Below are 15,184 nucleotides of genomic sequence, written 5' to 3' on the forward strand. Positions count from 1 at the left end.
ACATGTGACCAGAAACTATAGGACGGAAGTACGGTCAGGTGACCAGAAGGAGCACAATTCATTGGATAGGATACTTTTTCTATAGGGAAAATAATTTTTTTTGCTGTTCTTTTCAATGAATAATTCGTATTTGTGGCTTGGTTGCGGGTAATTATGATAAACAAAGCCATCCTATAGTTTTTTTCCTATCGATAACATTGTCATTAAAGGAACAGTAACACCAAAAAATAAAAGTGTTGTTAAGTAGTGAAAATATCATGTACAGTTGCCCTGCACTGGTAAAACTGATGTGTTTGCTTCAGAAACACTACTATAGTTCATATAAACAAGCTGCTGTGTAGCAATGGTGGAAATTGAGACGGAAAGCACAAAACCACTAAGGTCAGCACAGTATCCCATGAGAGCTAATTAAATCTTCCAATCCCTGGTTTGAATCCCTTCTTTATATAGACACAGTTTAAACTTTTCACTCACTAGGCCCGAGAGAGGAAAATTAGAGTATTTATTATTTTGCAGAATAGAAAAATTGCAGAGGTGCAGGACAGGTCTGAGAATCAAAATAGGCCCTGGCACTTCAGGTACACAGAGGCCCAAACAGCCCCCACCATCCCACTAAATACTGACTTTCTATGGCACCTTATAGCAGCCCCTCTGCCATTTGACAGAACCCACAGGCCTGGTGCAAGTACTGGTACTGGCCTAGCCACACGCCAGCAATATACACTAGTGACAAATTAAAAAACAATTCCTGGATTTGTGCAGCCAATGGGGTGATCACGGTGAAAGTTTTGGGACCCAAATGGCCCCTCCTCAGTGATGGTGTACCAGTGAGATCATACACAATTTATGGGAAACAATATAGTGCCCCCTACTTGGGTGGAATAAAAAAAGGAGGGAATTTATATACAGATTGTCCAGCACCTAAAGTCCATTAAATCCGGAGCAGCTCAATTGTGTAATTAAAGTGCTTCATACTGTGTTCCTATATTTGTCCATAAAGTGTAAAACTTGGAACCAAACAAATGAAATAACATATCACATATAGAGCATTAATTATACTTGGAGGTAGGGTTGCCACCTGCCCGGTTTTGACCCGGACAACACGTTTTTTTTGAAGGGAAGGACTTCCTATGATTGATGCGGCAACCGGCCAATCGCTGATCGCTGCGTCATGGCCACACCCCCGTTGCATCACAGGCCCTGTCCGAATTTCACCAGGTGAAAAGGTGGCAACCCTACATGGAGTTAACGTATTCATTACTTACTGACTAGAATGGAGAAGGACGTCTCTATCTCACTTGTATAATTTACAATTCATACCTTCTCCATAGCTCAAAGGAAAAGAGGAACATGTTAGTACATGAGCCTATGAGTAAGTTCCCATTCAGGCACAACATGCGTTAGGCTTTTTGTATGTCCTAATAAAGTCTTTTTATTGCCATTGGTTACTGCTCATTGGCAAATTTGCCCAGTGTTGATAAATGGCCCCCAGTGTGTTTGCACTCTGCCCAGTGTTGACTAATGGAGGTAACTTTAGATTAGGCATTACATATTGAGCTGCAATGTTTATTAAGTCTCACATGTTCCATCCTGTTGGTTTCACGATGTTGTGTATTTGCATAAACTGTGTTAAGTTTTATAAAGTTAATTACCTTTGAAGGATGTTAGAAGGCTGCAGCCTTGGGAATAGTGGGAGGAGACTGGGAAGCTAGTCTCTCTGTGTGTGTGAAATAAAGATGGTGAACTGATAACAGCCTGTCTGCATTACTGAGAAATAACACACCTACATAAATTTTCCCGCAGGGGCATTTAAGGAAGAAGATAACATTTTTGGACATACACATATGGTAACCCGTGAGTTTTATTTTAGTCCCTTGTGTTGGGTGCAGAACTACATCTCCCTTTATAATACTATTGCAGATCTGACATGAAAGGCAAGGGAAGGTACCAATTATGGGTCCACCCAAAAATCTTTGTTTTGGTTCCTTGGGAGTTTGTTTGTTAAACAGTGATAACCAAATTGATGCCCTATTTTAAGTAAATAAAAGGTATTCCTTAAATACTAAAGATGAGAACCAAACAAAGACCGCTCCAGCTCACCGTTCTTCCCTGGAACCAGGTGCTCAGTCAACAGTGTCCCCACTGTAAGTATATTAATAACTCCACAGGCAGACGGCACATCTAGATATATTTATTGTGAAAACTGCTGTAAACCGCCTAACGCGTTTCAGGATTGTATCTCTTAATCATAGGCTATGATTAAGGGATACAATCCAGAAACGCGTTAGGCGGTTTACAGCAGTTTTCCCAATAAATATATCCAGATGTGCCGTCTGCCTGTGGAGTTCTTGATATTCCTTAAATACCATTGCTGTGGTTGGATCATTCATCAGGATTGGCCAGTACTCTCCTTACTTTCTTAAAGTGTACATCATAAACTGTAATAAATCGTATTCTATCAATTTTATTCTTATTCTGGACCTTTATTAAAGACTTCCGTGGGATTCTTTCAAAGGTGTTGGCATAATTGGGTGCCATGTTTACAGCCTTACTAGTGCCCTGTCTTTAAAGGTAATATTGTGTACCAAACCTAAAATAATTTCTGATCAAAACAATATGTAAGAGGGTGCACAGGAATGTGACCAAATATGAATCTTGTGGATGTGTTCTAACGGATCTAAGCCCTCCCCCTCTTCCTCATGGGAAATACACATATAGAGGCTAGACATGTCCATAGTGCACAATAATACTTCCTCATCATCAGGTAAACTTAAATGGGCAATTCTGTTTTAAAAATCAATTGTGTCCCAAAGACATGTAGGGAGTTTTTGCACTATGGGATTCATCTAGGTGTCAATAAATGTGGCCAAAGGTTGTAGGAGGGAGTCATTACCAGATACTATGGGTTTTTCTGGTAGATTAAGTGGGTATTGGTGGATTTTGGGCAGCAGATAAAAAATCGGTACCTAGGCTATGGTACCATTAATGCTGTTTTCAACTCAGGGGTTAGAATACCTTCTTCTTCTGCATCATTAAGAACACAATCAATTTCCTTCTTATATTTAGCAATTGGATTACCCGTAAGCGATTCATAATGTTCTTAAATATTTAATTGCTTTTCAGCCTCCTGGCCTTATCCATTAACACCGTTGCCTCACCCTTATCAGCTTTCGTAATTAAAAATGCTTTGGTTTTCACATAAAGAAGTTAGAGCCTTGTGTTATGGTGTGTAATTTATTGTATTTACATGTGCAGATTGAGCTAAAATAGCCCTGGTGTTTGGTTTTCAATGAACAGAAGGTGGCAGCATAACAAAGGAAACATTTAGTTTAAGGCTGAATGGTAGCAACATAAAAACATATGCTGTATAAATGTAATTGGAAACTTCCATCCAGACTGGTCAAAAAATCTTTTCTACTAGTTGAATCTAAACCATCTCCCTTTGTATTGCTATTTTTTTTTATATTTTTGAATGATCCTCTGTGTTGTGCAATAATCTTCAAGAAGAGGAATTGAGAAGGAGAAGTGGAAACTGAATATAACTGAGACAGCATTTATCACTTCCAATTGTAAGGTTTTCTATGTCTGAGTTTGTACATTTTGCAATATTTCCTTTTATGGTTTTAGACGTATAACATGAAAAAAGTAACCCTGTTCTACATGTTCTACTATAAGTGCTACTTACCTTTTTGACACTTTGCTTTTAATTTTGAATGTAACTGTACTTTGTATTTATTATTGTAATGACCCCCTGTTTGTCCTGTTAATTTATTGTTCTGCTGTACAGTGCTGCGTAGATAAGTAGGGCTATATAAATAAAAATTCGCATACATACATACACTTGTTCCTATTTGTACTGTGTAACAATGTCTCAACTAGACTTAAGAGCTAACTGTTAAACTAACATACTGAAATTGGGTCTCACTTAGTATTTCACTAGACCCCATATACACCCAGGGTTATATTTATCAAAAAGTTCCCAAGAGAAACCCCTAAAAGACAAAAGGGCTAAATTGTGATCTTATAGTGATACTGACAATAAACATTTGCTTTTCAAAATATTAATCTACATCAAATGATACCTATAGGTCATGTTGATCGTTTTTCGCTGATAGTTAAGTAATTGTCACTTAAAGTTCCTAAACCTGACTTTTTTTTTGCCAACCTGACTGTCCCTGCTTAAGTTGTCAGTTAGAGTTTGCAATGCTAACGGACTCCTGCTGCACAAATATGGCAGCCCCCTCATAGAGGAACAGGGTAGTAAGAAAGCTAATGTAAAAGCATCAGGCAAATACTTTTATGGCAAAATTATAAATTGCATTCAAAGACAATGTTTTCTGATGTCAGTATCTCTTTAAGTGATCTTGGGTGTGTATACAAAATGTTCTTTACCCCCAGAGCAAAGTTTTTTCCCACTTTTCCAGGGTAATTGCACCCTTCAGGGGGAGATGCTCCTGATGTAATTATCTCCAATGTATCAAAATGCAATCTCACTTCCATGCTTCTAATTGGAATCAGTTGCGTAACTATAGAGGAAGCAGGTTGTTAGGGGGCCGAACTGCAGGGTTGCCTTCCTCTATAGCAGTGAAGTCCAACTGGCGGCCCACGACCCCCTCTTGTGTGCGCCCCCCCCACCTAAAAGTCTGGCTGCTGTGTCTGCTTACCATGTGTAAGATTTAAACAGTAACAATACTGAGATTAACTGGCCCCTGCATTGTTTACACCACAAATTCAGACTATAAAATCTTGCATTGTTCACACATGTAATCCCCCTGCATTGTTCACACTTGTAACACCTCTGTTGTTTACACCCTGAAACATAAACCTGATAGGTTTTTGTTCTGGGAGTTTGTTAGTATTTGAAAATTGTTCTTAGGGGCCCCTAAGGTGTTTAATCTTGTGGGGGGGGGGGGGGTTGCTGTGGTATCCACAGGGGAGGAGGAGGTATATGGATTTAAGGGCATGTCTTAATATGATAATTTATATGAGACACATATGAGAGAAAAGTGATATCCCTGCAGTGAGCACCAACCATTTGGTTTTTTGGTGTGATGCCCTAATTAATGTGTACATGGTCTTGTGGTAACATGGGTGTGGTTTAAAGTGGGTGTGGTTTAAAAATAGCGAGTGGCTAACACTCCATTATCAGCCCTCCACCATGTAAATTGGACAGCACTGCTCTATAGTATTGCAATTCCCCTCCTCGCTGCTCTTCTCCTATATACTGCTTTCATGACCATGCAGTGGAGGGGGCGCGACCAGCAGAGCGGAGAGTTCATGCGTACTGGGCCCCTCCAAATATTTTTTCACCGGGGGGGGGCAGTGCGCAGTCTTGTTTCACCACTGGACTGATTTGTATAATAACAAAAGTTATATACATCAGGATTTGTAATTTCCAGCGCTCAGCATCAAAATGGCATCTGCACATGATTTTTTAAGTGCAAGTACGCTGCAACTATTGATGCATGGAGGTTAAAGTTTCCCCAGCAACAGTAGGTACATTGCACAGGATTCAGGATTCTTTTTAATAGGGTGCATTGGAGCTTAGTGCCAAAACATGCAATAGCAAGGAGCAGCTTTGGATGCAAGTACCTTTAATAGATTAAGTTGATTTGCACTATATCCTGGCAGTCTTTGTGTGACCACAACTGCTTGTAAATGAACCCTAAAGTCTTTATCTTCTGAATAAATACTTGGAAAGATTATGAGATAGTCAATAGTCTGAATAAGTTTGAGAGGCACTGTACATATTATCAGTACAATTCATACTCAATTGTTATGTTTTCTTGGAGGAAGAGTGATCAGAGTTCAGTGAGCAGAAGGAGACTGACCTTCATTGAACCGGCCTTTAGGCGCCTGCACTGAAATTCCAGATTATGTTGTTATCACAAAACATAGTCCAATATATACGTAATACATGGCTGCCATCCAAAAAATTTGTTTTCTTTTATAGTATATTGCAAAATTATGTTACGGGGCACTTACTAACCTAAATATATAATATAATGAAGGATTTTGTTTTGTCAGCCTTTTGAGGTACACTCCTAGAGTTATAGCTGTTTTCAAGAAAAAGATTATTGGTAACATGCCATTAGATGCACTGCTTCTACAGCTTGTGTCCTACTGTTTCATCGTCCAGTTTCATTTATTTATTTTTATGACTGTTGCAAAAAAATTTCATTGTTGACCTCATTGTTCGAGTTTTTCTTAATTTTGCAACACAGTCGTAACAGTTGAAAGAACAAGGAAATTAATCATCACTGGGAGGGTGGAGGGTGCCAGTGATTCTAACCTCTAAACTCAGACCATGGACTAGGGCTTCTCTTCAGCTGGCCTGGGGTATTAGTCTACTGAGAGTTACACCAACATACCTTTATGTATACCTCTAGTCCTAGGGACCACTTGTGGCTGCCATGGGTTGTGTACATACACAGTAAAGTAACATAGGAACTTTTATTCTTCTGCCCCTGCATATACCCCAGAACAGGCAAAAGATTCCTGGGACTAGAGATAAGATCTCAGAAATTTAATTGTACCTAAGGCTGGTGTGTTTTTTAGAGAAGAGAAACAGTAGGGGTCTGCGGTTAGCAGTTAAAATTAATGGAAGGGTGCCTAACAAATTGGCACCCCACTGATTAACCCTTTCTTTGATAAGCTATTAGCTACCAAACAGTGGGACTGGCCCCCTAGGGTGCACCTATATCATTGGCAATAGTGGTTAGCATGAAGAACAGGGTAAGGTTTGGAGAGAATACATGTTTGGTTTCCTAGATACAACTGAAAGTTCAGGTTAAAGGCCATTATTGTAATATTTGGGGTAAACCAGTGCTTCCCTATATCTAACCTTGTTTGGCCCTGATCTAATGCTGGATCTCTCAGTGGGGCTTGAAATAAGGAACGTCTAATAACCACATAAGTTATTCACTTTTTAAGGTTTTACATTTTGGGTGACCAGCTGCAGCACAGTTGTTCATGTATACTGTGGTTGCTACCTTAAAAAGTTCAATGTACTTTAATGTACATACACGTATGGGATCTGTTATGCAGAATGCTCAGGGACCTGGGAGTTTCCAAATAACGTTTTTTTTCTGTAATTTGGATCTTTATACCTTAAGTCTACTACAAAATCATGTTAACATTAAATAAAACCAATAGGCTGGTTTTGCTTCCAATAAAGATTAAAGAGGAACTCCGGCTTCCAAACCAAATTTGATAAAGAGGCCCACATAACACAGAAACCACTAATATACCAATCACCGTTATCGGTTTCTTCAAATAGTATGAATAGATTTCATTTTCTTTGCTGAAATCCAGCTGTTTAACAGTTCTTCTCTTTCTGCACCATTTGAAATCCTGGAAGGAGGGATTAAACACTGATGTTACAAATTGTAACAACTCTCCAGTTTACAGACAGCATGCAGGAACTACATAACCCACAATGCATTGCACTGTGATGTTCTGTTCCTTATTGAATCACATGTGCAGGGAATTGTGGGGTTTGGAGGATGCAGGCTGAGGACAGATGGCTGCAGATACAAAATAACAGTAGTCAGCCAGCTCAGCAAAGTAGTCAGAGAGATCAGAAGGAGAGCAGGGGGCTACGTTTAGGGAACTGTTCCAAACCATTACAAATCATGAATGGTTTGATGCAACTTGCTTGAAATTATGTTTACTTTTCAAAAAGCTCAAGTTATGTTTTTGTGAAGTTCCCCTTTTATTATATCTTAGTTTGAATCAAGTACAAGGTACTGTTTTATCATTACAGAGAAAAAGGAAATAATTTAAAAAATTTTGGATTATTTGATCATAATGTGGAGTCTATGGCATACGGCCTTTCCATAATTCCGAGCTTTCTGGATCCTATACCTGTACTATGTTTTAGTCCATTATATCCTTTTCATTCACCAATGTAAGTCTTACAAATAGATCCGTGTTCTATTAATTTATAGTAATAATCCTCACAATGTTTACCTTTTGGGCGGCCCCCTGAAAAGTACAAGACATTTTTAATGTTTCATTTGTACCGTGAGATTACTTCCATGGAAAGCCTGATAAGTTTTTATATTGGAGAATTGTTAAGTTTAAAATGATTAACTTATCAAGGGAAAGCACACAGTTCCTGTTTGGAATTTTTTCCCCCCTAAATTCGGGCCTTGAAATTTGCATAATCTGATTGTGCCTGAACATTAAGTACCATGTTAAGAATCCAGAAGACAAACCTAAGATGTGTGTATAAAATCAGCTTGCTGGTGTAGTACAATGCTGTGTGGTACACAGAAATGTAGCATGTCACACTCACATTACTCCAAACTCATTTGCATTGTGTGTGGCAATTAAAGTTATTTATTGCAAATCAATTGAAATAAACATTTTTCAGCTGCTCACGCTGACCACCACAACTTGCTGAAGGGGGTGCTGCTGAAGGCCCTGGCATTGTTTAGTTATTTTGTAATGATCTACTATTTTATTGGAGGCTTGTGGTTATAATTCAAAGGAGGATCCGGAACTTGAGGGCCACTGTTGAAACGTTATTTATTGCAAAACCATCATCATTGCGTTAGTGCTCAGTTGCATGCATTAGTTATGATTCCCTGCTGATAATAACAGCTGCTGGTTCAGAAATGTCAAATAGTGGGTGTATATATCACGCCTCATGCACAAAAAGCCTGATGTATGGAATAGAAACATAAATATTTTAAGTGTTATGCCTATAAAGTTTGTTGCATTTTGTTGTTTTTAGTTTTTAAGTTACATACACTGTGACAGGTCCAGTTTACGCCGGCCTTTGTAGTAATGTAGAAGAGGAATGCAAAAACACAATAGGGCAATCTTCAAATAGCCACAAAAGACAAAAAAGTTGGCAAACAGTTGGATGCATAGGGATAGATTCATAGAAGGTATTTCACTCTGCAGACTGTGGAGATCTCTAACTTCACTCTTTGATAAATATACCCTATAACCTTTATTTATCCTGATAATCAGACCTTCCATAACTTGACCTTATTGTAGAAAACCCCTTTCTTTGTTTGTTATTACATTTAATTTCCTTTGTCCACAATGGATGTAATATTAATATTAATTCCAAGGAGGTTGGATATTGACTGACTGACTGTAGTGGGGGCAGGGAGGGAGTGAGCGATTGGAAATTCAGGCCATCTCATACTAATCTTCCAATTAAGCCCTGGTAACAAGGGTTGAAGTTACAAAAATGAAACACAGGTATGAGACCCGATATCCACAATGCTCAGATTAACGGATATTTCCGTAATTGGGATCTTCATACCTGAAGTCTACTAGAAATTCATGTTAACATTAAAGTCTGTGGGGGACAGCCTTTCCATAATTCTGACTTTCTGGATAATGAATTTCTGGATAACCTGTAATATTTTTTTTAAAACTAAGGACTAATGGCAAACGGTCTTGTAATAATATTAAAAAAAAAGATAAAGCAACACCTTTAAAAGAGGTGTTTTCTTAAAAGATTAAGTACAATGTGTCCTTTAATATGATACGTTTGGTGGGAATGTTTATTATGTTTGAAAATGAAAAATGTTTATCCTTCCAGCCTTGCACCTGCTTCCATCACAAGCTTTTCTACTGAGAGCACATTCTGCAGCAGTGAAATAGTCTTTAGATTCGGTGAGCTCACACTGTGAGGAATGGGCGTAGTGTGTTGCTAATGCTGGCTAGAACTAATGCTGAAAGCCAGAACTACTTTTATATAAAAACAACAATAATTATATTAAGTACTTTGCATGTCTGAGTGAAACTTGCCCTCATGTTCAACCATTGTTTCCAAAGCTTACTCTGCCATGCAAAAACATTATTAATCTTTAATTAATCTTTATTATTTTTGGGTAGGAGACGCTATTTTTCCTTTATTTAGTTCCCAAAAAAAATGAGATACCACCCTTTCTCTGTGTAATCAGAAAGGAAGTTATAACCTCCCAGTTCTGCCTGTAATCCTTGCTGTTTACCTACTTCTAATCTTTTTCAGTATTAAGGAAACCGTTGAATGACTTTAACAAGAATTTTAAAATCCTATGTTTGCTGACCCTTACTTAGCCTTAGGCTAAGGCCACACTAGGCGATAGCGCCGCGATTTGACTCGCGGCGACTTTTCGCCGCGACTTTTAAGCCGCAATCGCTGGGGAAACTTTTGCGCTGGCGTCTATGGGGAATCGCGAAAAATCGCCAGCGTAAAAACACACGCGGCGATCTTTTCTCTACTGTCGCTCGAAATTGCCTCGCTAGGATCTTTAAAAAGATTTAAAATCTTTATTGAAGCTATATAGATCTGCTATGGCCCCTGTTCAAATGGGGGTGGGTCCTAATGGTCCAGAAGCACAGTGGGGATAGCCAATCACAGCCCTGTAGTCACACAAGGACGGTCTTCAGTTCCCTGTCACGTCCTGCTAGCTGTTGACTGGTTACTGAGTGCCTCCAGCTCCCCCGCACAGCCTGGGAAAGGAGGCAGCAGGAATTGGAACAGATGGGCGGGATTAGTTGGGTTTTGAACAATTTTTCAACAAATCAACCCGAAACACTACTTTTTTAAAAGAGTATAATACACTGGCATATTCTTGTTTTTTACATAATTTGTCTCCCTTTAAAGGTAAACCACTTAAGCAGCGCTCTCTACCCTCAGAATCCTGCTTGCTCTTTTCTCAACTTTTCAAGTGCCTCAGATATGATATATGATTTCCTACTATCTTACTGGAAATGGGATACCATGCCAGCTGTTACAGTTTTATATCTGGCTTTTGTTATAGTTTCATCTTTTCTTGGGAATCTTGATGATGATTCATTTGTGCTTCTTTCCAGATGGCTATGAAAGAAGCTTAAAACGTATCCATGAAAAGTTTGGCATGAAGGTTGTTGTATCTAGGTGCCATTCCTTTGCATAAGGGTTTCTCTTATTTGGACATGTTGTGCTGATCTTATGGCTCCTTATGCTTTGTAAGTGTTGGTTTCTTACTATGTTGGAAGTATGTTGAAGTGTTCTATTTGTTACTGGAAAGGCAAGAAGAGCTTGCATAAAGGTGGCAACACTGACCCAGTAGGGGTTAATCACATGACCAGAAGGTATGCAGAAAGGTGCCTGGGGCTAGTCAACATTTACAGTACAGGTTATCAGGTGTCAGACCCATATTATACAAGTGCACTGGTGTGTAGCACAGCCTTGGTATCAAGTATGTCTGCACTACTAATCACTGTGGAAACAAAGGTATTGGTTATATCGTCCCAATCATCATTATCTAACATATGAATGTCTTTTAATTACTTATTGTGACAGTTTACATATGCATTACCCCTTTGGGAGTTGAGTAAATTGTAAACATTAGACCGGCCGGAGTTTCCAATCTGTGCATACTCGTAAATTGTGCATTCAGGGTGTGCCGGACCTGGAGGTACCAGTAAAACTTGGTGCGTGGCAGATGAAATTCCTGAGATAGGTCTGCGAATGATGTCTTTGTAAAGTTGGCCAAGATGCTTGATTTTACATTTTGCCCAGACTTGTGGACAGGGTCCGACTGGGCCGACGGGACACCAGGAAAAAACATAGTGGGCCCCACTAGCCCAGATCTGTGATTTTCACACTCCTTCTTGACACGATCGCCATAAAACGTAGTGCACGCATGCACAGAAGCGCACACACTCAGTGAATCGAAGGCGGGGGGGGGAAGTGCGGGCGCTGAGTCGGACCCTGCTTGTGGATCTGGGATTGTTCATAGGTGTGCCAAGGTAGAGTTTTGCCATAACAGTGTGTTAGGTGAAAGTTTTTCAGTGACAGACCTACCTTAGGTCAGGACTTTTCTCTAGGCTTGTGTGCTGGTTCAGAAGGTAGAAAGTGACAGTCTTTCTGGGTAGTTTGTCTAAAAGGGAGGTAAGCCAGTGATTTAAAGGAACCAGCCACCATGGCTGCGACTATACTGGCAGTGTCCTCCGCTGCTAAATGAATGTGTTGGGAAGCTAAGTAGTAAAGGAAAAAAATGTGGCATGGCCAGCCCTCCACGATTCGTGGGTGTGGTTAATATCAAGAGTTTCGTTTGTGGTTGGTTATTCTCCCATAGGAAGGGGTCACCATGGAATCCAGTTTGGAGAACAGTGCCACAGGTAGTACAACAAGTTCATTCTGAAACATATACAGCAACTTAGGTAGAATAATTATTTTTACCATATTGATACTGCCCAACAGGTTAAGCAGGAATAGGGACCGGAGGGAGAGTTTGTGGCTGATGTGGCCTAGGAAAGGGTCTATATTTTGGGAGCACAATTAAATAACTGCCTGAATAACTGCCCCCAAGGCTACACAGCAGATGTTTATATAAACTATAGTAGTGTTTTTGAAGCAAACACAACAGTTTCACCAGTGCATGCTAACAGTATATTATACAGTAATTATAATAATTACTTTAGAACACTTTCATTTTTTGGTGTTACTGTTCCAAAATGTAAATTCCATATTGATTGAAAAAAGTTAAGTACAAACAAGGCATTTTATCACTGCCAAAGCTCAAAAATAAAAACCACATCCTTTGGTAGTTTTAAACCAAAATCAAAGTTAAACTACATAAACCAAACACAATTAGAAAACCTAAAACAACTTGCATATTAATTGAACCTGGCATATAGCTGTAGAATAGCTGTTAAAAACAATCCAAAATGAACTAAAATATTGTTCTTAGAAACAGAATTGCTTCTGCCATATCCTCCACATTTTTGGAGACTATGGGGTATATTTATCAAAGAGTGAAGTTAGAGATCACCACAGTCCACTAGAGTAAAAATCCGCCACTCTGCATTCATTTCTACGGGATTTTTAAAAGAATATTTATCAAAGGGTGAAAGTAAAAGTTCACATTTGATAAACACGCCTTTAAAAAGCCCATAGAAATGAATAGAGAGAGGCGGTATTTCATGCTGTGGTGATCTCTAACTTCACTCTTTCATAAATTTACCCCTTTGACTCCAGCTACCCAAAATTGCTCCCAACTCCTCAATAACGTTATTAGGAGTTGGAGACGGTACATTTTTGGAGACTTTGAATTCAAATACCCAAAATTGCTCCTGACTCCGACTCCATGGCTCTGCTAAAGGTGGCCATAGACGTGCAGGTTTACCTGCAATATCGGACGAACAAATGGATGCCCCCATCTCCCGATCTGCCACTAACCTTTAGTTTAAATAAAGTAGTAAAAGAACAAATCAGCCGATGTTCTGCCCCTGACAGCAATCGTACCAAAGTTTATGTCCGACAAAAGCTAGTGACAGTCTCCCTCTGAAAATCAAAGTAGGATAAGTGAAAAAAATCAAAAGGGTGTAGACCTGCTGTTTCAACACACACCATCCGTCATGTGATAAATATTCGATTTGTAGAGATTAGAAAAAGACCAGGAATCAGCAGTACTTAGTCTGCAATCACCCTTTATTGGTGTATACTGAGAATACACCAATAAAGGGTGATTGCAGACTAAGTATTGCTGATTCCTGGTCTGTTTCTAATCTCTACAAAACAAATATTTCCCACTGAAAATCGTCGGATCGGCAATACATGCAGAGATATTATCAGCAGTCCGATCATCTGAACATGGCACGAAAAATGTTGGGACACTCCACACACGGCCCGAAAATCATACGGTACGATCAAATCTTTGCGTCTATGGCCAGCTTAAGTCTTCAAGCACTTGTAAGGTTAATATCTACCAACTGCTATAATTGTGGCTTGGCCAACACAGCAGAAAAGGTCCAGCTAAAAGCAGCAGGATGGAAGTAGGATAGAAGTAATATGCAAAGAGCAGTGACAGCAGACTAAATAGTGCTAATCACGGGTGACTCTAGCTGTGCTATGAGTATTGTCTGGTCCCAATGAAGCCCCGGTGTATAAAAAGAGCTTTTGTGCATGAGGGTTTAGCTCTATTCCCACGACCTCTCATGGTGCATCCGTGACAAATGGGTCTTTCCCAGCATCCTTTTATCAGCTTTATTGAAATGTGGAATATTGATGTGGGGCATTTTCAACAATTAAACCCTCAGAGCAGAATAGGATATGCATGACAATATTTCTTCAATCTTAAAATTTGTTACAATGAAAAGTCCCATCTGTTACTTGTACCAGTGCCAAGGCTGGACCACTTGGTGCTGACTCTTCAGTTGTCCAACTAATATGACATTTTTTAAATGATCCAAAATAATGCTGCTTTGTAAATCTGCCTCCCAGACTCTTTCACTTACAAGTTTTGATTCCTCAGAATGTTTCTGGTATGCCAGTGCTCCACCGGCCAGCAAATTGTTTCCATGCATTATAAATAGACATGAAAGTGAAACTGAGAAACTCCTGTTAGTGTATCACTACCTTTATCCACTGCAAACAGGAATAGTAGAATTGGAATCTTATATATGAGGGGGGGAGGTGCTTAATGCAGTTCATATTAACAGGTTATACTGGACACAGAGATTGAGACTTGAATTCCTTTCCTACTGTGAGTGTTAATAAGTCACAGGCATAGTGGGCAGGTTTCCTCTGGGTAATGTCAAACATACACAAAGGTAATGCAATGACCCAAATGTGTTGTGTGAACAGGGTCGCCATCAGAAATCACGGGGCCCCCGTACAACAAAATTTTCTGGGCCCCCTGGTCTTGCTCAGCTCACCGCAACCCCCCCAAATAAAATTTAAGAAAAAACACACACACATTGGTGTTCAGTTGTACTTACCTTAGGCTCCTCTTCATGGCTTTGGGTCTTTTCGCGGCTTCAGGACTTCAACTTCTGGTCTTTCCATGACTTCTGGTCTTTTTGGGCTTTGGGTCTTTTCGCAGCTTTAGGACTTCATCTTCTGGTCTTTTCATGGCTTCAGGTCTTTTAATGGGTTCAGGTCTTTTCATGGCTTCTGCAATTTGGGACTTCGGATCTTCGGGACTTTGAAACTTCGGCTCTACGGCACTTTGGCGGTTTCAGGACTACAACTTCTGGTCTTTTTGCGGCTTTGGGTCTTTAGCAATTCAGGTCTTCGGTGATTCGGGACTTCGAATCTTTGGGACTTTGGATCTTCGGCTCTACAAGACTTTGGCGGTTTGGTGCCTGGCCCCCTTTTAGGCCCGGACCCGGTACAAATGTACCCCCTGTGCCCCCCTGATGGCGGTCCTGTGTGTGAATGGGAAATCTTACGATGTAATCTCTA

Source organism: Xenopus laevis, chromosome 5L (genome assembly GCF_017654675.1).
Source record: "Xenopus laevis strain J_2021 chromosome 5L, Xenopus_laevis_v10.1, whole genome shotgun sequence".
Lineage (NCBI taxonomy): Eukaryota > Metazoa > Chordata > Amphibia > Anura > Pipidae > Xenopus > Xenopus laevis.